The following is a 25,046-nucleotide window of genomic DNA, read 5'->3' as shown; positions in this document are numbered from 1 at the left end:
TTATCTGCTCAGCTCTTAAGACTTGCTTAAAGAGTGACACATGTGCATACGGATCTCCTGAACCACCATACTTCTTTGGCATACACTTGGCTACTTGAGATGGTCTCATACGTCTATGATCTGCTACCAATCTCATTGCTCCTGTGTCTCGGCTAAAGCTTTCTCTAGCATCATGGACTTCATGGGTTACCCTTGTCGGTTCCTCTGCCCTGAATCTACTACTGGGAGGTAAATGTGATGGTTCCGCTTCAAACCTTGGACCTGGCGTGGTATAGGTGGGGATTGGAACTGCACTACCTCGATTCGTCTCCATTGACTCTCTGGAATGTAATGATCCCATTGGTCCGAGCTTCGAGTCCCAAGGTTGACTGAAAGAGTCAGCAACCTGAGTTCTTTGTCCTCCTGTTGTCATTGAGTTTCGCACTCCAGTTGTTGGTGCTGGTCTATGTGAGTTAGAAGTAACATAATACTGATGTAGTGGTCCCCCAAAGTATGTATATCCTTCTAATTCTTTCTTGCCCATTGTTGAGTATTGCCTGCCATACTTATCGTAAGCGGCAATTTTCACTTCCGATCCCTCTGTGTAGGTAAAGACATAAAGTCTTTTTTGGTCTGTCAACTCTCCGGTGTAGGGTTCTTCACATCTATAATAGAGATCTTGCTCTCCATTATTATATTTGTACAGCCCCACATAGATGTTATCAGTGTTGATCCTTGTAGTTTCATTCTCTCTTCTTAACCTCGCATTAGGGAAGTTCATTATTGGTGCTTTCTCCTCGAGTTCTTCATCTATTTTGGCTTTGGTGCCCATCAATCCCCACTTGTCCACAATGTTAGGGTTTAGGACTACCAAGTACATGGTACCCTCGTCATCTAGATATCTATCTCCGCTATAGCTCACAGGCACTAAGTCCTTGAACTCACTAGGTCTATCTTCTATCTTTACACAATAGCGGTCCATTCCATCTTTGTAGATCTTGGCACCTTGCTCATTGTCGTACTGGTATTTTATGAACAATAGCTTCATGGTGGCGGAAGGGTTTGATGATCCTGCTGCCATATTTTCTCTGTTGTTCAGGTTCAAGTGTTCCAAGTTTTCGGTGAAAATCTCGTAAGATCTCTCCGAAGAAGTATCAGAGACACTTCCTTCAAAGATCGGCTCTAATGGTTGCACCCAACTTTGGTTTACACTTCCCTCGGTTGATATGACACTTGCTGGTTCCCCTTGTTTTGGTTGATTATTCCGGAGATTCCTGCCCGATCTCAAATTCATCAATTCCCCTAAAGGACTTTAACTTTTCCGTCTCGGCAATTTGTTTTCCCCAAGTTTTTGTGGTCAGAATTGATCCAAACTGATTGATACTTGGTCAATTGTTTAATCTTGTCAGTCGGACAACTTCTGTTTCATCAAGTGAGAATTTTGTTGCAGTTATGCTGAAAAAGACATTATACGCGTATGATGTCTTTTTTCACAGATTTTGACTATTTTGGTTATGCTCACTCTCAGTGGCCCCTTTATGCTCTGTTCACTCACAAAATTCAGTTTGAACTCTGTTTGAGCAAGTTATGGCTAGTTTAGGCTTTTCTTGGCAATTTTCCTCTTTTGACTTGTTTTTTGGGTCAATTGTGATCCAAATGGTATGAAACTTGAAATATAACCTCTAGACAGCTATTACAATGGATCTGTGTTAGCAAAGTATCAAAATATGTCCAAAATTAGGTCAAAGACATCATACGCGTATGATGTCTTTTTCATCAATTTGGGTCCAAACTTGATATTTATGCTTTCAACAGTGTTTGTGACAATCTTGTTAGGTCAGATTTCAAAAATAAGCAGTGGATGTGCCAAAAGACATTATACGCGTATGTCTTTTGTCCCAGATTTTGACTATTTTTTGGTTTTAAGCCTTCTCCAATGTTTATAATTGAGTTTCAAGTGTTTTTGTCAGGTTTGAATGTAAAAACAAGATCTGAATCCAAAATTTCCTATTCTTTGCGTTTCTTGGACTCCGACTTGTCTTTTCGGGTTTCTTTGAGTGTTAATGCTCTTGTTTTAAGTTGATCTTAGGGTAAAACCCCCCTTCTAAACACTCTGGCAATGTCAAATTTTCAATTTTAGTCTCTGTTTAGGTCCTAAGACATCATACGCGTATGATGTCTAAAGTTGCAGATTTCCAGTTTTTCAGCACAGAACTCTTCCAATAGCTCTTTTAAGTGCTCAGCAACAATCAGTTACACAGAAAATTTTTCTGAACTTTGTTTATTGCATATTTCACTACCAAAGAGACTTTTTCAGTGATCTAACATGCAATCAAACACATCAAGCAAATAGAACACCAATCGATAGCTCTAGATCAGGATCAAATCAGGCCCTACCTAAGCTACTTCTAATCATAAAATGGATTTTTTGCAATTGAAAATATAAAGAGATTTACTACCACACAAGGAGTAGCAAATGCTTTTTATGTCAACAACCACTTAAACACCATCAAAAAACAATCTAATCTAAGCTAGACTAAAAATACTGTCAACGCGGAAGACCCAGGAATACCCCACTTCCTAGTATCTCTCGAGATCTTCGGAGTCCACCACTCCTAGATCTTTTCTAACTAAAGTATACAAAGTAGTTTATACGACTCACCTCGTAGGATTAGTCTAAGGCTACCTACTTAGGGCTCTCGTCCCCGGCAGCGGCGCCAAATGTTAAGGCGGTTACGCCGCTAGCGGAAGCTAAATAGCGAGAACTCAACCAACAACAGAATTTGTCAGACGAGGACGGAGCTTGACCCGCAGGCGCATGGAAACAACTAGGTGGGTGTCAAATCACCTACTCGACCTTCTAATGACAATCACTACTAAGGAAATCAAATCTAAGTTCTAAAATACGCAAGTGACTGAAATCCGGACTACGAACGAATGCTATACGAAACAGGATCTAGAATCATCGAATCGATCTCAAACTCAAGGGGAAGTCTATACACTAGGTAAGAACAACACCCTAAAGACTTGAACTGCAAAATCAACCTATAACCACTCCGTGCGGTAAACGCGTATGAAGACAGGCCGAAAAATACAGGTGACCGAAACTTGACCCCGATGGTACTAATGTGTAGCTCTACTCGTTGTGGTTCTATAGATATGCTGCACGCTCTATTCCGACACACGAGTTGGAAGAAAACTCACACCGAAGCTCGTAGGAACTTACCACACATAGAAGCCGATAACGCGCACTCTTGGTATCAGTGCGTAGCTCTCGCCGTTGCTAACACAATGGCGGTGTCGCTTCTCCAATGGCGGTCCCGTAGCTCGCGTAGCAAGGAGATAAGACTCTCTCTCTCTCTCTCTCTCTCAGACACAGTCACGGCGCTCAAAAACTCCCTTTGATTAATAATTGAATCCTCTTTAGGTTACAAAACTTTGGCTTATATACCTCAGCCTTGGAGGTGAGAACATCTCTAATTATTTACATCAACAGGTGAAATTACTTCGGGATTACAAGCTGGAAACTCAATTGAGTCCCGTTACTTAATGAATGGCTCAAATCAAAATTAATGTCGGAAAGAAATTTATTACAATCAATGGTTACAAAATGATGGGTGTGAGCAAAAATGTGGGTGTGATCCTCTGCTGGCTCAACAGCGTGTTACGTGCAACCGGACTAATTGGTCCTACAAAGTCTAAGGCCGACTTTTCAAATGGTTGGGTTACCTTGATGAGATATAAATGCATCCTATCCCTTCTTTGTGGCTTGTTGAAGCGTTGGCATTCATCACATCCCTTTGCAAAAAGTGATGCATCCTTAAACAGAGTGGGCCACCAATAGCCTGACTGTAATATCTTTCGGGTAGTCAACTTTCCTGAAAAGTGACCACCAGCTACACCCATGTGTGCCTCTTGTAGAATATATAAATACTCATCCTTGTGGGCACAGCGTTTAAGAACATCATCTTTTCCTCTCTTATAGAGAGTTCCAGCCAGTAAGCAATAGGGTTCGCATTCCTTGATTAATTTTTGAGCTATATCTTTTTGCAGCTCTTTGGGTGGAAAACCATTAACTAAGAAGTTAACAATCTTTTCACTCCATTCAGGCATTGTCTCAACAATGAACAAAGGAGTATCAAGCAATTCATTATCAACCCCCGTAGGAGCTTTGCCATTAGGGATACGAGATAAATGATCCGCCATGACATGTTTCCTCCCAGGCCTCACAACAACGGTGAAGTCAAACTCAAGAAGAATTAACAACCATCGTGTAATTCGACTTGTGGAACACAACTTGTTTACCAAATATAGCAATGCTTGATGATCAACATAAAACACAAACTTGGTAGCAAGAAGGTAATAGCGAAATTTCTTTACTGTGTAAATCATAGCTAGACCTTCGCGCTCTGTAGTAGTGTAGTTCATCTCAGCATCATTTAATTGGCGACTTGCAAAGCTAATAGGGTAGTCCAATTTATGTTCTCCTGGTTGAGTTAGAACACACCCAATAGCAAAGTTTGATGCATCAATATGCACATGAAAAGGTACATTCCAATTAGGTGTTCGCAGGATTGGAGCACTTGTTAGGGCCTTCTTTAATAACTCATAAGATTGATGATATTCTTTTGTCCAGTGAAACTCGATAAGAAGCTTGTACAATGGACGCGCTATCTCGGCAAAGTTTAAAATAAACCTTCGATAATAACCAACATGGCCCATAAATCTTTGAACTCCTTTATAGTTCGTAGGTGGTGGCAAATCGGCAATGGCTTTAATCTTACTCTCATCTATGGATATCCCGTTCTTGGACACTATATGCCCTAGAATGACTTCATGCTTAACCCAAAATTGGCATTTGAAAGGGTTCAATGAGATGCGATAAAATCTGCACCTTTCAAATATTTTTCGTAGATATAACAAATGCTTCTCCCAAGAAGAATAAACACAAAGGTCGTCTAGGAAAGCTTCACAAAACTCCCTTAGAAATTCTTTAAACGCAGTGTTTATTAATCGTTGGAATGTAGAAGGGGCATTTGTTAAGCCAAAAGCCATAACACGAAATGCAAACACTCCAAACTCTGTGATAAAAGCATCTTTAGCTTGGTCCTCTAATGCAATTGTGATTTGATTGTAACCAGAGTACCCATCTAAAAACCTATAAGCTTCCTTGCCCACAACTCTTTCAAGCACATGTTCTGAATATGGCAAGGGATAATGATCTCTCCTAGTGGCTGCATTAACTTTCTTGAGGTCCACGCACACTCTTAGTTTCCCATTCTTTTTTGGCACAATGACTATTGGAGAAACCCATTCTGAGTGCTCAATAGGGTATATGAATCCACATTGGATAAGTTTTTCAATCTCCTCTTGTACAATTTTGGCGTACTTAGGATTCATTGGATAGGGTCGTTGCTGGACGAGTTTAGCAATGTTGATCATGGGAATTGTATGTTGCACCACAGAAGGTGGAACGCCCTTCATGTCATGATATGTCCAAGCAAAGATATCCTTGTATTCCTTGAGGAGCTCCTTAAGTACAGCCTCTTCAGTTTCGGTAAGGTCTTGAACAATAAAGACTGGTTTAGACTCCTCACCTGGTTCTGCTAATTCTATCTCTTTAACTACCGTTGGACCATCATAGACTCCACTGCTTCCATTGGTAGGTATTCATTGGGCTTTGGCATACACAACCTTTCGCTCCCCCGTGGTATAAGATTTAAAATGTTCAGGAGCCGTATGTAAGTCATCAGGCTCTTGTCCTGACGGAGACCTTTCTTTTAGTTCTGCCTCCTTTTGTTGTTGTGCTAACTCTCGGTTTTGACGTCTTCTTATAGTTCGACTCAATTTCGGCTATGTAACCTCCAATTGAGCGAGGTCAATGGGTCGTGGGCTGCACCACATGACGCTCTGGAGATGTTCACCCCAATTGTCTACTAGCTTTCGATGAGCATCACATGCCCCTAGAAAGCTAAGCCATTCTGTAGTAGATCTTTCCTTGTTTATCCTAGCTCTCACATTTGCTCGATATCGTCCTCTCTTATATGACCTTTGTTTCTTGTTAAGGTTTTGATTTTGGTAAATGTTTGAACTCGACTCGCCTGATAGGTCTTCGCTTGTATCTTCTTCACTCTCATATAAATTACCATAGATGGTCATACTAGGCCTTGAGTGTTTAGTTTCTATACTTGGTTCACTCGATGTTTCCTCGGGTTCTGAATCCATTTCTCCCTGAGATTCCATTTCTGATGTGTATTGGCCTGAAGCCTTTGAGGAATCATCAGTTTCACTCTCAGGTAGGTGTGCCTCTTTCTTATCATCGGATGTTACATGCGCTACACCTAACATGTTTACTGGTGCAATGTGTGGTATCTCTTCCCCATCTGGTGTTACCGAGGTTGTTCCTCTAGCTCCCCATGTATCTATAGTTGCCGCTAGGTGTACCCAATCGACATTGTCTGACTCAGCCATTCCGGGTAGGATATCCATATAAGGAGAGTTCTTCCCAATATCCGTGTCTTCGTTACACGTGTAACAATACTGTAATGGAGCTGAGTGAATTGTTGTGTCTGATCGATTATCAATGATGAATTTATTTCCTAGAGGATGCGTTTGACCACTTAAAAGATCAACTCGAATGACAGAGTCTTGGAACTGTAAGTAGACGTGGTTTTTGGACCAGTCATGCACCATTTTTGCTTCCCTCATGAATGGACGCCCTAAGATCATCTCAAATGACATAGGATGCTTGGAAAAATCCATAACAATGAAAGTCTGCCTTACCTTGTGTCCCAAGACCTTGATCCTGAGATCCTTTAGCATTCCAATAGGCGTAACAATAGATCCATTAGCCATTTTTACCACTACGCTTGTGGCTTCAAGGTGAGGTCTCCCCATAGACTCCCAATAACTCTTTGTCTCCATGCTGACTCTCGCACCACCGTCAAGGACCCCTTTACAGTTAATCCTTTAGTAGTGATTGGTAGAGTACCATTAGATTCATCACCTTCAAAGTATTGCCCCAACTTGTTAACGGGTATTTAAATTACAGATTCATGTCCCGCTAGGTCAGATGGTGGTGCTAAATGTTCCTCATCATTCATTACCGAGTCAGGTTTGTTCATATGTGCAAACTGTGGTAATCTGGCCTGTAATTCTCCATTGAGGAAGGCTCGAAGAGCTGAGACTAGCTCGGGGTCTTTATATAGTTTGGACATGATGGTGGTTCTAAATTCTGAAGACATGAAATCCATCAATTTGGCAATGTTTAACGACACCTTTTGGCCTTGAGTCCCTTGACGTGGGGAAGATGGGATCTCCATTTCTTCGATAGGATCAGGTAGTCCCTCTGTAAACATTCTTTCCATCAAGAAGTGAGTACGCCCACTTTCCCATGACTTTAAGTCACTTTCTTCTTGGATGACACTAGGTATGTCCAAGGGTCTATGGACTTGGTGAGGTTGTTGTTGTGTAGGGAACACGGTGTCTGTAATCTGGATCTTCCTAGGTGCTGGTTCTAGATCCCTTTGGGTATCTTCTACCAAACTCCTTAAATGCTTGACTTGCTCAATCTCCTCTATAGGGTTTGGGTAAGTTCCTATCTTCTTTTTGGATCCTGGCCATTGTGGCTCATGAAGATCTTCCTTGTTGGTTTCTATGTTAGTGGTCGTTTTGGTCTCCATGGTTTCACCTGAATCAGAATCTTCTTCAGTGTTGTTCATATATACGGGGTCATCACCAGTCCCTATGTTGGTCTTTGAGCTGGGGTCTGACTTCGCTGCTTTACTTTACTCTGAAAGTAGGGCATTCACTCGTAGTATGTGGGCCCAAGCAAATTGAGCACCATTGTTGCTCCCTTCTTGGATACATATGAGTGTTTTGTGGAGCATGATTACCCCTAAGGCTTTCTTGGATGGCCTTGGTGAGATCTGCCAAAGTCATCTCAGATATATTTTGCTCTTTCACGATTGGTTTTATCTTCATTGGCTCATGCCTTGACGCTTGCGAGCTACTAGACTTCGGCTCGGCAGACACTCTTTCTCCTGCAATCATTAAATTATCCTCCAATTGGATTGCATTCATGGTGACTGCTTCCCAAGTAGTGATACCTCTAATGACTAGGCCATTATAGATACTTTCATGTCGTAGTCCCCTAATGAATCTATCGAGCAATTGGTTGTTGTTGAATCTCTCGTTTGGATTGCATCGAGAATTCAAATTCTTTAGGCGACTAATGAAGTCTCTCACGGATTCACCTTCTTCTCGTTGGGCTTTCTGGAGCTGAGAGGCTACACCCCAAAGTACTCCCTCTCGTATGTGCTCTTTCAAGAACAATCTCCTAAGAGTAGAGTAGATCGTTTTCTCTTCGACTCTTAAGGTTCTATACCAATCTCCAGCCTTTCCGCTTAGGGTCAAACTCAAAGCCTTACACTTATGTAGCTCATTGTGCTCTTCCAAGGAATCGCACACATGTTCAAAGACTTCCATATGCTTTCTAGCATCTCCGTCTCCACTGAATTTCTGTGTGAGCTTAGCTACTTGAACTGCCTTGCTCCTAGGCTCTCTATCAGGTGCACTACGCATGTTTTCTGCAATAGAGCGACCGATAGTTTGAGCAAATGCTGCCAAATCTCCTATTTGAGCAGGTATAATGGGTGTATGTGCTCCTGGAACCACATGTGAATGGGAGTTGGCCTTGGCCTTGGCATACGCGCGGCTCTTGGGTCCCATATTTTGTATGGTGGTGTACCAGACGGTGGTCCAAAGTTTACAAGCGTGGCCCTAGGCATAGGGGGTGCCTGATATGGCATGTTATTATTAAATGGCATGGCTCCACTTGTATAAGAGATTGGATAATTCCATTATGGATTGTAAGCTCTTGGAATAATCTTGCACATGATTGATACATACATGTAGGTATAGTTGGGGGCACTGTTCTACTAGGCATCGGCGCAGTGTTAACAAATGAACTCCATGGTTTACTTCTTGTCATGCTCACCACTGGGATATGCATGGTAGCCGTAGTGTCACTAAGAGAAAGATGAGCTAGATCTGGGAAGGTAAAGCTGCCACTTGTGGGCTCAGATTGTACTGAGGCTCCTGGCGAAACAATATATGGAGGATCAATGGGGCTCACTAACGGAGTCTCCATTTGTGATAGGGTTGGTTGGTTGGCCTTTCCCGTATCCAAGAATCTCATTAGGCCTGTTGAAGGCATGTTGATCCCTGTGTTCTGTCTTTCTAACTCGACAATCCTATGGAGGACATCACAGACTTTCTGTTGTTGCTCATCTATGCTAGTAGCACCCGATGTGGATTGTAGAACATTTAACCAACCCACATGATAGGTGTGTCCTGTGTACCGATCAGTTAAAGCTTCTGCTTGTAGGTCATACTCCCAATTTTCGTTTAGGAATATCCCATCTAGGCCTGGCGTGCTGGAGGTTTCCCTCGAAGTGGAAACATTATCAGGGTTGACTTGACTTGACTTGAAGTGGCATGCATGTCTTGACTTGAACTATCAGGGTTTGGTGTAGGATACCCCTCCATGACTTCGTAGTCAAAGGAAGAATCACTAGACGCGATATGAGGATCTTGGGTCGTGCTACCTTGAGTCCCGACCGAAGGTCCAGATTAACCTAGGGTGGAGGAATAATGGGTGCCCGCGTAAATGGAGGCACTACCAATATGCTCGTGCTCTAACACTCGTCCAGAGCGTAGGTTCATATGACTTGGATCCCCTAGAAGTGTCAGTGAGTGCCCGTGAAGGCTGCTCACCTAGTATTTTTAGGTGTTTTGCAACCCAAGTCTTTTCTTATTTATTTTTATTTTTTTTGATTTTTTGGTCCTTTTTTTCTGACCCAGCTATAGAATAGAACGTATGATAGCTCAAAACGAGCATCTCGGTCAAAGGGACGTGCCGTGCTTTACAGCCCTCCGTTTGGTCACTTTATGCCCTCGGAATCCCTAAAACCGTCAATTTCTAGTAGGGAACTAGGCCCAAATTAGAAAGTCTAAGGGTGCAAGTGGGAAGAGAAGGGAGGAGAGTGGAGGACTTGCCCCACATGCTCTCATTCCCTCTTGAGGGGGTAGGGTATATATATAAGAGTGAGTCTAGTACATATCATAAGACTGAGGACTGAGGCCTGGGCCCAGGCTTGGGCAAGGGCAAATGATCCCGATCCCGATCAAAATTTTAGCGTAGCCCCCCAGTCACTCACGCTTAAATATTTTCGGTTTTTTTTAATTAATTAATTAATTAATTAATTTATACTTTTTTTTATAAAAAAAAGGCGACGACCGCGCGCGGTTTAGGTGACCCTTTCTTGGCCACACACACTGTCAACAGCTCACAGCTCACTACCTTATCTACTTACTAACAGTGCTGCTAACCACTAACTAATCTACTAACTAATCTGTTAACCACTCTGCTAACTACTTACTGACAGTGAGCTAACTGTCCACCTACTTCCTCTCTCACTACCTTACTGTGCAAAGACTGTGTGCAGGCAAACCTTAACAGAAAACTGTGTACAGACTGTGTGCAAACAGAAATTGCTAACTGTCTACCTACTTACTTACTCATTCACTGCGAACAAGCTAACGAGTACTAACTGTGCAAAGACTGTGTGCAAACAGAAAACACAAGATTATGCAGAAATCACAGAACTTGCAGACAATACAGAAATTAACAACTTGCAGAAAAATAACTCATTCCTCTTCCTCTTCCTCTTCTTTCCTACTACAAACAACTCATAGAAGAAGCACAAAGTGCCTCCTAGGCTTAGTGCAGGGCGATTCCCCGACAGCGGCGCCAAAAATGTGCGCTCCTTGCCGCACTGTCGAAGCAAGGGACTTGCCTAACACTGTGTGCGAGCCACAGACGGCTCCAAGCACACAACTAGCTTAACTAGTAAGCTCAAAAGAGGGCAATGGTGTGTCACTCACCGCTCTATGCTCCTTCCGTGGAGGATTCCTCGCCGCGAAGAAGAAGGAGACGCCGATACGTCGCGCTCAACCGCTTCACCGCCGTCGTGCCGCCGCAATGCTCGATCACACTCTCTCTCTCTCTCTCTCTCTCTCTCTCTCTCTCTCTCTCTCACACACACACACACACACACACACACACACACACACACACACACACACACAAGGAGGTGAATAAGAAGAAGATGGAGATGGAGATGGAGCAAGAGCACTCTTCTATTGCACAAATGAGAGAATGAGTGAATTTTAGGTTTAGTTGGCTTTTATATGAGCTCACCCCATTCACACTTGGGCGCCCATGCTTAGCCAACTAATCCCTTGAATGTCCCAGTTAGAGTGCGCCTCTCATCGGCGATCACTCTTACCCTTTTCCTATTGGACTGACAAGCCCGGTACCTAACTCTACCAAATAAATAATACAATGTCCACCGTAGGTTACAACATCCGTCTCATAGGTGATAGGGTGTCCGTGAGCTGTAAGGGTTAACAATTGTCCATGCCTATCTAACTAGGTGTTATGCTTTTTGTTGCTCTTTGTACCCAAACACTCTTGTTATGCTCATTAGGAACCTATTCTAATGAAATGCTCACTATGTTCATGTTATTTTCCACTACACACAAGTTATTATCCGATTTTCTCAAGGGGTTTCAAGATGTTTTTATTGACGACATCCCTTGTGAACTACCTCCTAAATGAGGCAATGATGACCATGCAATTGAACTTCTTCAAGGAAGTTCACCGCCTAATAAACCTCCTTATAGAGTTTCTCAAGCTCAACAAGAGGAGATAATGCGGCAAATGCATGAGTTAGTTGAGAAGGGCATGGTTAGGCCTAGCTCATCTCCATTTTGCTCACCTGTGTTATTAGTGCAAAAGAAAGACGGCACATATCATATGTGTGTCGACTATAGAGCACTAAATGGAATCACTATCATTAATAGGTTTCCTGTTCGACGGGTAGAAGACCTATTTGATAAGCTACAAGGGTCCACCTACTTCAGTAGGATTGACCTAAAAAGTGGTTATCATCAAATAAGGATAGTTGATCAAGACATTGTAAAGACCGCATTTTGCACTACGTTTGGTATTTACAAATATATTGTCATGCCTTTTGGCTTGACCAATGTACCAGCCACATTCAACCGCTTTATGAAGAAGCTATTCAGGCGTCACCGAACCTTTACTGGAGTGTTCTTTGATGATATTATCATCTACTCTAATTCATTAGATGAACACAACCAACACCTCCAGGTAATATTTCAAGTCTTAAGAGAGAATAAACTGTATGTTAATCAAAAGAAAAGTGGGTTTTTATTACACGAGACTCAGTATTTAGGTCACATTATCTCTCAAGATGGCATCCAAATGGATCCATCAAAGTTAGAGGTAATAAAAGGATGGCCTAAACCAACGAATCTTTATGAACTAAAGAAGCTTTATAGGTATGTGTGCATACTATAGACGTTTCATAGAAAAGTTCTCACAAATCGCGGGACCATTACATGACATAACAAAGAAAAATTTAGGTATACATGGTCTGCCAAGGAGAACAATGCTTTCAAAAAGCTTAAAGAACAGCTTATCTCTCAACATGTGCTTACACTGCGGGATCTCTCAAAGCCATTTGAGGTCCAATGTGATGCTTGTGGTGGTTGTCGTGGAGATGTTTTGCTCCAAGAAGGGCACGCCATAGCCTACAAAATTCGAAGGCTCGACTCTGTTGAGCAAGCTCTAGGCATATATGAAAAGGAACTCCTCGCAATTCTACACGCCTTAGACTCATGGAAGCACTATTTATTGGGGACTTCTTTCATTTTGTGAACGGATCACCAAAGTCTTAATTACTTCATGATGCAGACCAAACTCTCTGACAAAGAAATGAGGTGGACAAATTTCCTTTTGCAGTTTCATTTTCATATTGCTCACATTGCTGGCAAGCACAATCAAGTAGCCAATGCACTCTCAAGACGCCCGAGAGTGAATGCGGTTTCCATAGCAACTCACAATGATCTATCTTCTATGGTAGATGAGTAGGCTATTGATCCCGATTTTAGAGATGTGATTTCAGCCCTTGTTATCTTCTCTATGGCAATAGGCTATGCGTTACTAACTCACTACGTGATAAAGTAATGTATGAATCTCATGCTCCTCCTTATGCGGGGCATAGAGGGATTCAGTCTACCTTAAAGGGAATTGAAACATATTTCTATTGGCCTACCATGAAAGTGAACATACAAGAGTATGTTTCTAAATATGTGGTATGCCAAAAGACGAAGTTTGATAGAGGGAAGCAACCTGGATTGCTTCAACCTTTGCCAATCCCTAATTCACCATGGGAGAGCATATCCATGGACTTTATCTTTGGATTGCCTAAGTCTATCCATGGAAATACGGGAATATGGACGATAGTAGACAGGTTCAGAAAACACACTCATTTTATACTTGTCAAAAAGAATATCAAAGCCCATCAAACGGCAACCCTCTTCATTGCACAAATCTTCAAGTACCATGGCTTGCCAATGTCCATAGTGTCCAATAGATATCCTAGAATGACCAAAAAATTTTGGAAGGGTCTCTTTGAGAATTTAGGGACAAGGCTAAACTTCTCTTCGGCCTATCACCCGCAAACGGATGGCCAAAGTGAAATAGCTAACCTAACAATTCTTGATCTACTAAAAGCCTATGTAATGGAAGTAGATCAAAGGTCCCAATGGGAGAAGTACTTACCCTTAGTGGAGTATGCCTACAATAACACAGTACATACTTCCACAGAAAAAGCACCTTTCGAGGTAATTGAGGGAAGATTAAAAAGTCCCCTGCTACTTAAGGTACACGGGAAGAATCTTCGCTGCAAATGAGTATAGCCGAGACCTACAGACTTTCCAAAATATTAAGGATGCTATCTCTATCTCACAGCAAAGGCAAAAGGCTGCTATTGATAAGCACAGAAGAGCCCAAGCCTTTAAAGAAAATGATTGGGTCTTACTTAAATTTCCCAATGCTCGATTAAGGCACACGATGGGCAAGAATCCTATGGGACACCAAAAGTACTATGCTAAGTTAGCAAAAAGGTACTATGGTCCCTTCCAAATTCTTAGACCAATCAATGAGATGGCCTATCAACTAAAGTTGCCCAACCATTGGCTCATACACGATGTTTTCCATGTGAGCCTGCTAAAGCCTTACAAAGGAGAGCCACCTCAAGAACCAACTATTGAAGAGCCACCGGAGGTCGAGGACCAAGAAGAGGTGTTGTAGCTCGAGTCCATTCTCCAACATGAAGACAAGGTATTAAGAGGCGGTAAGACTATTCGACGATATCTTATTAAATTTAAGAATTATCCTTTTGAAGATGCTAGATGGATGCAAGGCATACAACTAAAGGATAACCTCAATGCTTACAATGCTTCCCTAGTGTAAGCAAATGTACAAATGTTTAAAATGAACAAAGTTTTTGTCTTATAAGACTCTCTTTTTCTTTATTGTGCACAAAAGTGAAGTAGTATGCATGCTTAGAACCAAGTTTGCAGAGACGACATCTCCCAAACACCAAGTAGAGCTTGTCACTCTACTATGGAAGATTGATGGGACTAATGTGTAGACATGCTTGCAGCAGCCTTAGGCTCTCAAGCACCAAATGGATTAGTCATCCATTCTGGAACGATGTCGTAGGGTAAGATAGGGATCCTCTACCCGCAAGAAAAAGAACTAATGAATATGCTTTATCTTCTCTACCCCATAGTCGAGGACGACTATGATTTCAAGAGAGAGGTAATGTCATAATAACTAATATCTAATTCTCCTAAATGATTTTCTCATGTTAAACTGATCATGTAATATGGGAAAGTGCGAGGGGAGAAAAAGCTAGAATATTTGTTAAGCTGGTAGACCGGCCACAGTAGGGATCCAAAGGAGGGAAAATAAGGATCCAAAGGGGGGGGCATTTGTAAAAGAGCAATGTGCAACATGTAAAGAATGAGGATGCAAGAGAGCTACACAAGACAAGCACAAAGCACACAGAGATGGAAAGCTTCTTCTTCTTCTTCACAGAAAAGAGAGTACAAAATGACTAAGTGCTAAAGTTGAAAAGTAGCACATATGTACATGCGGTCACTAAGTGTGAACTCGCTAGAAGCGTACTAGGCTGGCACTATAAGTGTAGTCCAGCTGTAGAATCACTGGCAGAGATCCTCCGTGTCGGTCACCTAACGCGCCAGTGAGTAAATGCCGTAAGCGGCCAAGACCCGTAGTGGATGCCAGCTCAAGGTGTAGAGCTCGACATCTCAACACTCCCCCTCGAGCTCTGCATGTCGCAGAGTCCAAGCATAGTCCGGAAACGTCGAAGCTTCTCAGCTCCGAGGGCCTTGGTAAAGATATCCGCTATCTGCTCCTCTGTGCTGACGTAGACCAAGTCGATGTCGCCCGCCAACACTCGCTCTCGAACGTAGTGGTAATGGACCTCTATGTGTTTGGTCTTGGCATGGAACACTGGGTTCCTAGCCAACTGCATGCTGCTGAGGTTGTCACAATGGATGAAAATCTGTTGGTCCACCTGCACTCCCAAGTCCTCAAGTAATGTGCGTAGCCAAGCTACCTCGCACGCCGCAACTGCTGCACCTCTGTACTCGGCCTCTGTGCTCGATAAAGCAACCGTAGGCTGCTTTTTGCTGCTCCAAGTAACAGCAGCACTCCCAAAAGAGAACATGAAGCCACTCGTAGATCTCCTATCAACAATGCTACCTGCCCAATCTGCATCTGTATACCCATACAATGCTAATGGTGCATCTGCTGCATAGAACAATGCGTAGTCAAGAGTACCTTGCACATACCTAAGTGTGCGTCGTACTCCATCCAAATGTGGCTTCCTCGGAAGTTGCATGAACTGACTCTCCAAGCCTACTGTGTAGCTCAAGTCTGGCCTCGTGATAGTCAAGTAGATTAGACTACCCACAATCTTCCTGTACATGTTGACATCCTCAACAACATCACCCTTCTCTGCACTCAGCTTTGCATTCACATCCAAGGGAATAGAAATTGGCTTACAATCAGCCATACCATACTTTGACAACATGTCCAAAGCATACTGTCTCTGTGATAGCCATACACCCTCTGGAGTCCTGATCACCTCAATGCCAAGAAAGTAGCGCAACTCGCCTAAATCTTTCATTTCAAACTCCTGTTTGAGAAGACTCTTCACATGGTCAATCTCCATAGCATTGTCACCAACAATAATAAGGTCATCTACATATATGGTAATGACCACAATCCCCACATCACTCTCACGTACATAGAGTGAATGATCAGCATGAGCTCTCCTAAAACCAATACTGACAAGATACTTGGCAATCCTGTCATACCATGCTCTAGAGCCCTGCTTCAAACCATACAAAGCTTTGAGAAGTCTGTATACATAATCTGGGTAACCTGGATCGACATAACCAGGTGGCTGATCCATATACACTTCCTCTTGCAACTCACCATTCAAGAAGGCATTCTTTACATCCATTTGATGCATAATCCATCCTCTAGATGCAGCCACTGCTATGACAGCTCTCACTGTCGTCATCTTTGCCACTGGAGCAAAGGTCTCCTCATAGTCTATGCCATACGTCTGTGCATAACCCTTTGCGACCAGCCTTGCCTTGTGACGCTCAATGTTACCATCAGCCTTATGCTTGGTTTTATACACCCATTTACAGCCAATAGCTTTCTTGCCACTTGGCAATGGCACCAACTCCCATGTGTCATTTGCTTCCAATGCAGCCATCTCTTCATTCATTGCATCATCCCAATGCACATTTCCAACTGCATCCTCAAAACATGTGGGCTCCACATCCTGTATCACCTTAGCCATGTAGGCTTGGTGATGCGCTAGATACCCATCATAAGTCAATTTCTGAACTCGATTTCTGACTCTATTAGATCTGCGCGGTCCTGGGTCACTCCTTTGCCCTCTAGAATCTTCTTGTACTTTCCTTATACCAAGTGTCCTGACAGCCGGAATTCCAAATTCCTCATCAAGACTTTGTTTAGAACCATCTGAATCCATGTCTACATGTGAAAAACCTGATGATGCATCAACCATAAAGGGAGGTTCATCAACCTTTTCCTTTCCTTTTCGTGATACATTCCCTGTACCTGTTGGTGGAGTAACCTGCGTACGTAGTCTACCATTCCATGGTTTCTCAACAGAGCCACGAGAAGAGGACTCTTGTGGTCCACTCAAAACCTGTGACTGTGGCCTCACATTTTGTACAACCACATCATCTTTTACATCAGCCCCAATAGTGCCATGTGCATTACTGTACCAGCTGCTCATCTCATCAAAGACTACATCTCTGCTCACTCGTAATTCTCGTGTAGTAGGATTGTAGCACCTGTACCCCTTGTGTTCAAGGGAATATCCCACAAGAATACATTTCTCTGCTTTAGGATCCAATTTCCTACGCAACTCATCTGGTACATGCACGTAAGCTATGCAGCAAAACACTTTCAAGTGTGCCAAATGAGGCTTTGTACCTGTAAACTTTTCCTCAGGTGTTACATCATGCACCGCAGCTGTAGGTGTCCTGTTCATAATGTACACAGCTGTATTTACAGCTTCAGCCCAGAAATGATGAGGCATGTTCTTCTCATTCATCAATGCACGTGCAACCTCTGCAATGTGCCTGTTTTTCCTTTCTGCGACCCTATTCTGCTGTGGAGTATATCTGCATGTAAACTGCCTGTGTATACCATGCATTCGCAGAAAATCTGAAAAATCATTGGAGAAGTACTCTCCCCCTCCATCTGACCTCAATGTCTTGATTTGCATATCTGTCTCCTTCTCAATCATGACTTTGAAGTCTTGAAAGTGACCAAACACTTCACTTTTGTTACGCATGAAGTAGACCCATACTTTCCTTGTATGGTCATCAATGAAAGAGACATAATACCTGCAACCATGTATACTTGCAGTATCGGTTGGACCCCAAACATCTGTGTGCACCACCTCAAGTGGCTTTTTACATACATTGCGCTCATGTGGAAATGAGCCCTTTGACTGTTTTCCAAACTGGCATGCTGCACACACTTTATGCATACCATCCACCTTGAATTTGGGCAAACCTTTTACAATCTGTTTTGATTGCATGCTGCGCAATCTCTGCTCATTGACATGGCCAATGCGTTTGTGCCAAATGTCAACATCAGCCACAACACCTGTGCCCTGTGCAAATAATGCAGCTTTTACCTCAGGCATGTCTACATTCAGCGTAAACATTCTGCCCACATATTTGCCCTCTGTGATCAGCTTACAGCCATTCTGGAAATCTTCTACATAACAGCCATTTGGATTGAAGCGAACCTGCAAACCCTGCTCAACCATTTGTCCAACAGAAACAAGAATCTTTTTAATGTTTCAGACATGAAGTACATCTGCTAAGTACTTTGATTTCCCACTCTTCGTATTTAGAGGTATGTCCCCTACATGAGCAATGGGGTGAGCTGTGTCATCTCCTGTCTGCACATAGCCTGACACATCTGGTTTGCGCATATCTCTAAACCACTCTCCACGAGACGTCATGTGATTAGAGGCACCTGAATCCACATACCAAACATCATCTTGGGTGGAATTCTCTGCAGTCATTGTATTCATTACATGCTCTATAACAAACATGCGCTCGTTTTTGCTGTCATCTGCATCTCTGCTAGTAGATGCATAGTTGCCCTGTTCTCTCTTTCTACTTGCTTTTCCCTTTGGACAGTCACGTGACATGTGACCTCTTTCACCACAAGTCCAACATTCTCTACTATCTGGAGTATGTTGCTGCCTGCTTGATCCTGCACCACAACCTCTTTGACTCCCCCTGCCTTGAGACTGGTTTCCCCTGCCACCTGTATTGTTTTGATTTGATTGACCTTCCAGAAATTGGCCCCTGCAACCCCTTGGGCCTCGACCACGGCCTCTACCTCTACCTCTGTTGGAGTTAGAATAGAAGGCCTGTTCAGAATTATTTCTGCCATGAGAAGAAGATGTGTCAAGGTTCTTCTCCTCAAGAATAAGCATAGAAATCAAATCTTGGAACACGGGGATGTCGTCTCTTGTATTCATGGAAGACCTAAAATGTACATACTCATCTCCTAGACCATCCAAGCATGCACGGACAATGTCATCGTCTTCCACTGAGACTTTAATAGATCCAAGAGCCTCAATGATACTCTTGATCTTCAAAGCATAATCATTGATGGAGAGGTTGTTCCTCTTAACCTGATTTAGCTCCGACTTTAGTTGAAGCTTCCTGGCCTTGGTGTTCACCTCGAACACTCTGCCTAAGTTTTTCCATGCAATGGCGGGGGTTTCAGCATCCTGTAGATAGCCCATCATGCCATCTGTGATGCTCATAGAAAGCCAATACATCACTTTGATCTGGCCTTGTTGCCAGTCCCTCAAAGCTTTCCTTTGTTCTGCTGTAGCATTTGCCTCGGGAATCTCTGGTTCCTTTTCATTGTCTCCTTCTACATAGTCCCAATAACCTTTTCCTTTTAGGAAATTTGTTATTCTGAACTTCCATGCAGGGTAGTTATTTTTCTCAAGCTTCTCAGTAACAATCTGACTGAAACCGTCAGACATCTTGAAGCACTAAGACAAAATAGCTGCAATCTGCAAAAACCTGCAAATCTGCTGAACCTGCTATCATGGTTCTTGTAACTCTTTCTACACTCAACGAGTGTCCACAATCAAGCGTACATACAACCACTGTACTTGTACAGTAAATCTCTGTATACTGCACTTTGGAGACCTGTTCAGAAACTTGTGCGCTAAATCTCTGTATACTGCACTTTGGAGACCTGTTCGGCATCTGGTCGTGGATTGCGAACGAAGGGATTGTGATGCTCTTGCTCTCTTAGCCTCTCTTGCCTGCACCAGGCTCTGATACCATGTAAAGAATGAGGATGCAAGAGAGCTACACAAGACAAGCACAAAGCACACAGAGATGGAAAGCTTCTTCTTCTTCTTCACAGAAAAGAGAGTACAAAATGACTAAGTGCTAAAGCTGAAAAGTAGCACATATGTACATGCGGTCACTAAGTGTGAACTCGCTAGAAGCGTACTAGGCTGGCACTATAAGTGTAGTCCAGCTGTAGAATCACTGGCAGAGATCCTCCGTGTTGGTCACCTAACGCGCCAGTGAGTAAATGCCGTAAGCGGCCAAGACCCGTAGTGGATGCCAGCTCAAGGTGTAGAGCTCGACATCTCAACAATGGGATTTAAAAGACCCTAAGGTTCAGCCTATTAAGACTTCCAAAATGCTAGGGTTCCAAAAATCAAAGGTTGTGTCCAATGGCCAAGCTTAGAAAAATTGGATGCTTTGTGTGTGTACAATAAATTCTTCATGATTCCTACATAGGAGGGGGCAAGCCCTGTAAGTAGGGGATGAGAGAGAAACACACACACACACACACACACTCACAAGCTTCCTTTACACAAAGGGAATGAGGGACACACGTCAGCTCCCTAGCCCAGATGTCCACAAGGTGCACTCAGATCCTATTGGATGGCCATGGAGGTGGACCAATGAGAATGAGGCTAGAGTAAATATAATTTAATTCATTTAAAAACACTTAATAAAATAATTAATAAGAATTAAGCTCTCTAGAAGACTATTGGACAGTCTCCCAAGGGGTCAAATGAGGATCAATAGCCCAATGGCTTGCCTGATTCCTATTGGCCAGAAGACAAAGGGTGTGCGTGTCTGTCGCACGTGTCAATGCAAGGGACTTGCCGATACAATGTGTGCGAGCCACAAATGGCTCCAAGCACACAACTAGACTAATCTAGCAAACTCAAGAGAGCAAGGGTGTGTCACTCACCGCCCTACGCTCGCCTTCGTGGAGGATTCTTTGCCGCGAAGAAGAAGGAGCCGCCGCTGCGCCGCGCTCAACCACTTCACCGTCGCCATGCCGTTGTCGCAATGCTCTCTCTCTCTCTCTCTCTCTCTCTCTCACGCATACACACACACACACACACAAGGAGATGAAGAAGAAGAAGATGGAGATGGAGCAAGAGCACTCTTCAATTGCACAAATGAAAGAATGAATGATCTTTAGGTTTAGGTGACTTTTATATGAGCTCGCCCATTCACACTTGGGCACCCATACTTAGCCAACTAACCCTTGAATGTTCCTGTTAGAGTGCGCCTCTCATCAACGATCACTCTTACCCTTTTACCATTGGACCAACAAGCCCGCGGCCCATTACTACTAGAAGTGGATGCCAATGGTTAACATGCCCCCCTTCCTGATGTAGATTTCATCCTTGGAATATAACTGTGCAGCATCAGGATCCACGATAGAAGTACCTGTGTCAGAAGAACAACAACATTGTGAAAGCTCAAAGGCAGCATGTACAGGTGTGCAATAAGTGAGATGCATACATGATATTCTAGGAAATGCAACAACAAATTCATGAATTGTAACGTTGCCAACTAGAACAAGCGTAGTATCTGAATAAAATGCAATTGAGTTTGGGTCTATTAGGTCGACTCTAAGAGAAGTACACAAGAGCTAGGCTAAATTAAGTACTAGATTGACCAAGGTTAATTAAAAAATATTGACTAAAGAGTAGTTAACCTTAGGAATGCTCATCGGGGTCTAAGGACTAGTGGTCTTGTCACTTATACCACTTAAGTGTGATCCACATAAAATACAAGGAAGTTTGTGCTATTTGCTTTCTCTTTTCTTTTTCTCTTTTTTTTTTTCTTTTTCTTTGTTTTCTTTTTTGTTATTGTCATAGTTGCTACAAGTAGCTGGGGGACTCAAGGTCTCAAATAGCTGGGAGGCTCAAGGTCTCAAATACCAGCTTGAGCATAAACCAGCCAGGAGACTCGAGGTTTCAAATACCAGCTTAACACATGGGCTTCCATAACACAAGTCACACTTAGGTGGAATAAACTAGAGAGAACTATATCCTCATAGCCTAAAACATTACTAAAGTTAGTATAATTAATATACTATTTAGTAATTAAAGTCAGCAATTAAGTGGCCTAGTTTAGCCTAAGGTCCTGATACCTACTTAAAGCCAACTAATAGACCAAAATCAAAGATAAGAACAAGGTACTATAAGTTTGACAAAATTATAGCATCTAAATTGGCAATGTCACAACTTCATAAATTTTATGCATTTTAGAATTCAAATGACAAGATGCAAACATGTAAATATGGAAGCATAGATAAAACAAAGTAGTACACCTGATATAATGGAGAACGTCCGTTGTAACATGTAAACATCCATTGTTGTGTCTTTCAAAGGCATCCTTATGTAGTCACAACTGCACAATAGTCACCACCAAACATCCACCTTCCAAAGGCACATTAGTGGGAAAAGGTACCAACACTTATTGAACACAATAAACATAAGGAACCCTAACCTTATTATTTGCACTCCCTCTAGAGAGTAAAGGGAATAGGATATTGTAGAGATTGGGGGGGAACCCTAAGGCTAAACCCCTATCCTCGTCGTTAACAAAAACAAAGTCATTATCCGTGAGACCATATGTGCCATCCGTGTAATCATGTAAATCTTCTTCTCCATTAGAGGCAGCAACATTTACTAAGGTCACTAGACGCCTATAATCATCTTGGTCAAAAGGGTAAGCTTCTGCAATGGGAGAAACGCTCTCTACTAAGTATGGATCAGTCGTGGTCAAGAGACGTATTAGCCATTATAACTCCTCAAAATTCCTCTCACATGCTAGCGTACCTACTAAATCCCATTCACAGGCAAGCACCAGAAAGACCATGTGAGACACTTGTGAAAAGTAACGAGGGTACCTCTCACCCAAGGCAGGAGTGGATGACTCTAGTGTACTAGCCATATCTGTACACACAGATAGATGATGGTTAGAGTGAAAATATTACAAGGGTCGTGTTCCTGTGAATAATGTGTTTTTATGATTTTGTGTTATGTATAGAACTTGTAAGTTTCCACATTATTGTTTGGCGGCTCTTGTTCTTTTACTTTTTTATCTTGTTTTTGTGAGTATAAGGCTTTATATATACATTCCCTAGGATTGGAGATTGAGAGATCAGGGAGGAAGGTTGAGAGGGAAGCAAGTGAATGATGGATGTCAGCAAACACTCCCCCCTTCCTTGGGTAGATCATACTTTTTGGAAAGATGTCATCACCTTTTGAAACCAATTGTTCCAAGTTGTTATGGGTGAAGGGTTTAACCAATAGTTTTCGATCGCCCTATGCATTTCATCTAGTTGCAAGGGTGGTAAGGTACTCTCCCATGATTTTATTTGGAACGTTGTTGTAGGTGGTGAAGTTACAATGGGAGGTGAAAACTTTTCCTAGTTTGTATAGATATGTACAATGGTGGGTGGAGGTTGTGTCAAAGCTTCTATTTCCGTATAGGAACTACATAAAGAGCAATAAGCTTCATTTGACTTCCTTGTTCCTATGCTAGGTGGAACAAATCGTTCTTTCTTTGGTACCCAAACTAGCTTTGGAGCGAGTGTATAGCATTTCGTGATTTTTTTCTTTTCGCGATCTTCAATTCGTTTTGGAGCCACAGGATTGGGCTCACATGGGCCAGGTGATAAGTAAGAGCACAATTTACGTTTTGGCACCCATATTTGATCATTTTCTTCATAGTAGCCTTGGGCTTCCAATAGTTTTTTAGGAATCCAACGCAACGTTTCTTTACATTTTTTGGGGCGAGTGGGACATTTCTTACCGGGCTCCTGTCCTTTAGCACTAGCTATGGTCGCTAAAGAAGCTTTAGGGACCGACTTGTATGTTTTCTTTGTTATATTGGGATGGGTCTTGTGCGTCTCAAGCTTTATTTCAACCACATTAGTTGAAGCTCTAGAGAGTTTGGCTATGGGGAGGGACATATGGTTCAACCTCTTGGACATGCAATGTTCTGGGTTTTATTTCCTTAAGAGGTAATATCTCAGGGACTATGGCTTGAGTGGCAGGGCTAAGAGTTGGTTTCTACGTTGTGACACCCCTTGTCCCCTAATCAATAGTGCATTTGGTGGCTATCATCCACGTGCGTCCTAGGTTTATATTACCCTCCATAGTTCCAACAGGCATGATTAAAAAGTCTTGAGCTACAACCCCATTGAGATAACTGACAGAAGTGTGCCAGATTCCAAAAATTGTAGTTTTTTTGACAGAAGTGTGCCAGATTCCAAAAATTGCAGTTTTTTTCTTGTTGACACCCTTCACTTGGATAATAATTTTAGATAGAGGTGGCTTCCCTAACTGACACCACACCCCATATGATAGCAGTTTATATTTAGCATCCATGTCCAATAAGGTGTTATATAGCACTTTTCCATAGGTGTTGTTTAGCTCAATAGGGTATCGTAGAGGTGTGTCAGAGTCCAACCAATCCTCGTCGGTTTCAATGTGGAATGCATGTGTAACTCCAAGGTTAGCCTCTCGTTGGCGTCTTATGCGTTGTTGTCGCTCCTTAGCCTCAGCTTGAGCTTATATCTTCTTCAAGTCTGTTTGTGCATTGGCTGCCTTTTTTTAATGGATGGCACGTAGCTCCTCTTGGCTTAAAGGATCATAGTATCTTTTAGAAATTTGCTCCCATTGAGGAATCCAATGGTTTCAACTCCATCAAGAGTCTCCACACAAATGGTTCCTTGTGGGGTGATCTCACATAATCTATATGTTCCTTTTCCCGCATATTTCAACTTTTTCTTTCTGTTATGCACTCCATACATAAGGAATTTATCTTTGTTCTTTAGATGACGATCAAACCATTTCTTTCTCCTATCTTTCTCCACAAGTGCATTTTGCACAGCTAATTGCCTCCCTTCCTCTAGCCTTTCAAGGATATATAATTGCTCAACTAAGAAGTTACCATCCCAACCTTCTTGAGAAGCTACTCAAAGACTAGGAACAACAAACTCCCATGGCATAACCGCTTCTTGGCCATACACCATCTTAAACGGTGTGCGTTAATGGCAACTTTGTACAAAGTACAATAAGCCCATAGAGCTGATGTAAGCTTTAAATCACAATCTGTGCAATGAGCTTCCACCGTTTTTGTCAAGATAGAGATTAAGGTCTTGTTGGTGC

Source organism: Adiantum capillus-veneris, chromosome 4, assembly GCF_014529385.1.
Source record: "Adiantum capillus-veneris isolate H3 chromosome 4, ASM1452938v2, whole genome shotgun sequence".
NCBI classification, from domain to species: Eukaryota; Viridiplantae; Streptophyta; class Polypodiopsida; order Polypodiales; family Pteridaceae; genus Adiantum; species Adiantum capillus-veneris.
Note: the sequence above shows the minus strand (reverse complement) of the source record.